This window comes from Elgaria multicarinata, chromosome 5 (genome assembly GCF_023053635.1).
Source record: "Elgaria multicarinata webbii isolate HBS135686 ecotype San Diego chromosome 5, rElgMul1.1.pri, whole genome shotgun sequence".
Lineage (NCBI taxonomy): Eukaryota > Metazoa > Chordata > Lepidosauria > Squamata > Anguidae > Elgaria > Elgaria multicarinata.
In genome coordinates this window covers 121,355,473-121,361,692 of record NC_086175.1, presented here as the reverse complement: position 1 = coordinate 121,361,692, position 6,220 = coordinate 121,355,473, and positions in this window count along the sequence as shown.

The window sequence follows — 6,220 nt, the reverse complement described above, 5'->3', positions numbered from 1 at the left end:
ATTCTCTGTGGCCTAGGCTACGCCCGTTCCCCTCACCCTGCCAGCAGGCTTTGGAGCGTGAATATAGTAAAATTATTATTATTATTATTATTATTATTATTATTATTATTATTATTATTATTTATATAGCACCATCAATGTACATGGTGCTGTAGATGGAGCACCATGGAGCAAATCAGATGGAGGCTTACCTTTGAGTAAACCCCATTGAACAGAGAGAGAGAGAGACTTACTTCTGAATAAACAGAAGTAAGACCTCAGAAGTAAGCATGGGGTTGCAGAGCACTTCTTTCCAGTTTGCTGTTTTAAGACTTAAAAAACAAAGCTTCTGAGTGACCACCCTATTAAAAGTCAGTTTTATATGTGTTTACTCAGAAGTAAGTCTCTCTCTGTTCAATGGGGTTTACTCAAAGGTAAACATGTATTAGTATGAGCGGGATGTAAATGCAGTTGAAATCAATGGGATTTATTTTTGAGTAAGGGAACCAGGGGGGGATCTACACTACTGCTTTAAAGCGCTTTATAACAGTTTTGACAACTGTTGGGGCCCAGGACATACTGCATATACAGGTTTCAAAACGTTTTCAAAGTGCTTTAAAGCGCTTTAAAAGCAGTAGTGTAGATCCCCCCCAGCAGATCTGTAGCTTATGAACTTGAAGATGCACAGCTTCACATAATCAAAGCCATGGAAGATTGATCCTTCACATTAGTGAACTACCAGGAAAAGGGTTTAAGGGGAGATCTTTAAAAATCATAAAAAATCAAGGGATGACCCAATCGGATTCAAATTTGGCATGCTAAAGCCCTCCCTAAGAGCTATCACTGTGCCAATTTTGAACTCTTTATCTTTAAAAATGAGGGCGCCGCTGGCAAGTAGGGTGCATTTTCCACATTTCCCACATTTTTTTTAAGGTGAAAATGTCCGCTGGAGAAAAGGCATGCCCTTCTCCACCCCTTGAAAATGTGCCCTAATCCACACCAAGCACGATATTGCACTATGAAAGCGTCATGAAAGTGGGATATAAAAGGCTGGAGCCACACGACTGCTTTATTGCGGTATTGAAGTGCACTGACAACTGTTGGGGCCCATTGATACATACCACATACCGCTTTCATAGTGCTATATCCTGCTTGGTGTGGCTCTTGCCTTTCATATACCACTTTCATGGTGCAATATCCTGCTTGGTGTAGATTAGACCTGTGAGTTCAGTTTAGTTCTGGTGCTGAGGACAAATTTCAGGGTCCAGAATGATTTGCTTCCAAGTGTCTTTTGTAACACGTCCAGTTGGTGGATCTCAGAGTTATGGGGAAAATAAAAGTAGACCCCACAAGCCTGAAGTATGTCTGCCTGTGGGACAAGGCATATCTCAAATTCAAATGCCTGGAAAAATAAAAAATGTCTTAACTTGGTACTGAAAAGGATGTAATGTATATGCCAGGCACAACTCCTTAGGGGCCACCACCAAAAAAGCTCTCTCCTTTCTTATTGCGCAGTACAATAACAAAGCTTCCTTCTGAGAAGGAAGGCACTTGGAGAAGACTTCCAGCAGAGCCTCTCAAATATAGGCAGACTGGTACTGGAAGAGATGCTCCTCCAGGTATTTGGGACCAAAGCTGTTTAGGGATTTGAAGGTAGGTACCAGTACCATGAATTGGGCCTAGAAGCAAATAGACCATGGGTGGACAATACATGGTTCGCAAGCTACATGCACCCCCCTGGCCTTAAGTATGCCCACCTTCACCCCCATTGCCATCTCTCATTTTCTCCAAACTTGCTGCAGTGGAGCAAGAGGCAAAATCATTGGCAGCAAACTGCGAGAGAGGCCTAAAAAGGCCAGATTTAGCTTTAAACAAGGCAAGCCCCTTGTTTTAAAGCTAGATTTGGCCTTTTTAGGCCAACAGTGTGGTTTGCCACTGAAATTTGGTGGCAAACAGCCAATCGCTTTGCAGCTGTCCCTGCTGAAATTCGGCTGCTGACAGAGGTGCACTGCCAGAACTATTAGCTTCCACAATCTATATTTCGCCCCCTACAAACCAGAAAGTACCAACATTATAATTTTCCCGCCCCACCAGGCTTTCCAAAACGTAGCACCTGCTAACAAAGTTGTGAGAACATCCTTAGGGTCATAGTTGAGTACAAAGAAAGGGGCACGAAGTACCCCATTAACAATCAGCACTCGCCACGGCTGAAGACAGCCTACCCAACTGCACTGGCATGACATTGCAGTGTGGGTGTTCTTATGGTGTTAAAGCTCTGCTGTGCTTGGTGGTAACTGTGGTGCAGGAGTATTAAGACGGCTTATCTTAGGAGATACAAAGGGATTTCAGAGCACAGCATGTATCTTCTCATTTATTTTTTCTTGCTCAAACTTTTCTCTTTATCATAATTCTAGCATGTTCCCACAGGTAGTCTAACCAGAATTTTGAGATGTTCCCTTGTTTAATCTTGATGAAGCCCTGGGTAGTGTTTTTCTTTTCTTTTGTTCCAAAATAAAGTTGGTTAGGGTGTGGCAAAATTGATTCATGAAGTTTCAGTAAACAATTAAGTGTCTTTTATTAACATGCAGGATTAAGATAACCACACTTTTAACAAGTCCTAACTTTGGATTCTGTCTCACTCCCGTTGAAATAAACAAATAACATGTCCATTCATTTTGGAGGTTGCAATGTATGTGTGAATGTGTGTGTGTGTGTTTTGTGTGTAGGCAGTGTGTATGCATTATGCATGTGGAAGATGTATTAAACTCACTGGCACATTGTTTTAACTTTTTTAACTGCATCTATTGCTTTTAAATTATATATCGTTTTAACTTGGATTATGGTTTAATTTGTTTTTAACTCTGTATATTTATTGTTTTATACTGTATGTTTTTATCTGTATGCCGCCCTGAGATCTTAGTGATATAGGGCGGGATATAAATATTTTAAAATAAATTAATAAATAAATGAATTACCTGGCTTTCAACACAAAACATTCTCAAGGTGGGATGCAACAATTAAAATCACAACCTAATAAAATCATCAAGAAGCAAAACAACCTAACAAATAGCCAATTTAAACAAGCAAACAACTCTCAATAAAACCAAGAGATTGGATCTAAATTTAGGGCTTCTTCACATGAGCAAAATAAAGCATTGCTTGTGACTGGCCACTCACGGAAGTTTGCGCATCCTTTTGACGACGTCGGCATCAGCCAGGATGTCTCCCCTGGTTTACCCACCCACCTTATTCCATTTTAAAATAGACCAGAGAAAAGCTGGAATGGACCCTAATGGTGCAAAATTGGCAGTGTGTAGTGCTGGGGTTGCACTATGAACTTGCCAAAGAAGGACTTTCCTGTGTCTGCAATCAAGGGAGAAGAGAGTAAACTACCTCCCTGCAACAAAGGGAGGCGGATCTGATCCCCCCCCCCATCCCACCAAGAGTGTCGCTTTCAGTTCTATGGGGCTTACTCTCAAGTAAGTGTGCCTAGGGTTTCAGACTTAAAGCACAATCTTACATCTACTCAGAAGTCGTGGCTTTCCTGGGGAATACGAGGAAACAGTACAGCACAAATTAACCTAGGGAAACAAGACTTCCCCTCCCCTCCTTTGCACATATACCAGTAGGGTGGCCATATGACAAGGAGGACAGGACTCCTGTATCTTTAACAGTTGTATTGAAAAGGAAATTTCAGCAGGTGTCACTTGTATAAATGGGGAACCTGGCGAAACTTCCTCTTCATCACAACAGTTAAAGCTGCAGGTGCCCTGCCCTCTTTTAAATCCGGTCACTCTAGTATAGCTCCTGCACCTTTAACTGTTGTGATGAAGAGGGAATTTCACCAGGTTCTCCATATATACAGATGACACCTGCTGAACTTCCCTTTTCTATGCAACTGTTAAAGATACAGGAGCCCTGTCCTCCTTTTCATATGGTCACCCTATATACCCGGGAGGGAGGTTCTCCCTCTATTCAAACCTTTCAAGGAGCCCCAGGAAACAGCAAGATCTTCTGCCTTGTCATCCCTCTCCTCCCATGTAATCAGCTCACATTAATTGTGCCAAAAAACCAGGAAACACAACAACCCTGGGTAAACCACACAATTTCCCTTACTGTAGAGATACTAGTGATACTTCAAGTAGAACCATTAAAATCAATGGATCTTATGTTAGCTATCATTAGCACAAGTACCATTGTTTTCAGTGGGTCTATTCTAAGTAGCACTAAATCTGGTCAAGAGGGCAGGGCTCCTGCAGCTTTAACTGTTGTGTTGAAGGGGGTATTTCACCAAGTGCTGCATGCGTACAAATGACACCGGCAGAAATTCCCTTTTCTATACAACTATTAAAGATACAGGAGCTCTGTCCTCCTTTCCATATGGTCACCCTATACCAACCCAAAACTAAAATAGGCGGATTATTTTGGCTCCACCCTCTTCAGCCCCACCTACTAGTGCAAGAGCTTTTCCATAATGGAATTCTGCCCTCTGGTTGAAAAAACGTTCCCCACCCCATGTCTATTGTGACTAAGTCCCTTTCTACACTTCCCAGCCTTCCAGGAGGGAGAGGGGAGGATCTCATGATATTCTGCTCGCAAGATTCACACACATACGCAACATCCTGGGAGGAAGGAGGGATGTCGCACCCGGAATTTAAAAAAATAAATGAATAGGGGAAATGAGCGTAAATGCGCACCCAACAAAAATGTAAGTTTTTAAAAAACTGACTCCACTCTCCCCTCACCCCCAATGGGCACAGAGCGCCCGAAGAGCTCTATGCCCTGTGCCTGTTTCCCACCTCCTTGTGTTTAGCCACAAGGAGGCAGGACAAAGCAGGGGCAGACGCCCACGCATCCCCCGCAGTCCCGGGATGGTCCTGGGACTGCAGAAAACCCGATATCCCCAGTTTCCGATTTCCTGGGGTTTCTCCGCGGTCATCCATGGTTGACCCCGGGATCCCCTGTGTGTCATTTGGATGCACAGGGACGACCCCGGGACAACCCCAGGGAAAAACAATGATGTAGAAAGGGCCTAAATCCAACCCAGTGCCTTTCCATTGGTGGTGCCGTCTGGAAGCGGGAGACATTTAAGTTTATTTTAAACTTTGATGGAGGGGGAGGACAACTTCCAACCCATAACCTTGTGAATGGGCACAGAAAGATGGAGTGAGGGCCACCAATTTGGATGGCTTTAAAAGGAGGTTGGATAAATTCCTGGAGGAGAAGGCTATCAATACCTACAAGCCCTGATGGTTATGTGCTACCTCCAGTATCAGAGGCAGTAAGCCTTTGTGCACTAGTTGTTGGGGAACATGGGTGGGAGGGTGCTATTGCACTGTGTCCTGTTTTGTTGGTCCCTGGTCGATAGCTGGTTGGCCTCTGTGTGAACTAGATGGACCCTTGGTTTGATCTAGCATGGCACGTCTTATGTTCTTAAATCTTTATCTTGGCTCATCTTGGCCCAGTTTACATCAGAATTCTTAAGGCCTTGTAAACACGCCACAATCAAGCATCTAGGAGTATAAGCACATTACTGCTCCTTGACCTTTTCCTTACTATGTCTTGATATTTTCAGAATGGCACAAATGGCCTATAAAAAGAAACGGCTCTCTCCCAGAGTCACCATGTGCTTTTGATTTCGGTCAGCAATGGGTGTAACAGCCGGCTTTGTTAGAAATACACAGCTATTTCCCACCCCCACTACCCACCCCCAAGATGCCACTTCTTTATTCTCCTTTCAAACATCCCGATACACAAAACTAAGGTGGGTGGAAGAAGAGATGATTCGTTGGGTGTATTATTTATGCATTACCCTAAAATCTTTATTTACTGTTATGACTTAAGAAAGTGGAAAGCCCCATACAAGTTGCAGAACGAGAGATCCGATGATCAGTATCACAACGTATGCAAAACCAACGAACAAACAAAAATAATAGAAAAATCGCAATAAATCATTGTACCTTTCTTCTGTGGATCCATTTCAGACTCATTGCACTGACCCTGAGGAGCGAAATAGGGACAGAGCCAACTGTTTTTCATGCAGAAGATGCCAAGAAGAACATAAAAAGAGCCATGCTGGATCAGACCAAGGGTCCATCTAGTCCAGCACTTTGTTCATATGGTGGCCAACCAGCTGTCGACCACGGACCCACCAACACGACATGGTGCAACAGTACCCTCCAACAGTACCCTGTGTCTTCTGCATCTGCAGGATTCCTGCATTGAGCAGGGGGTTGGACTT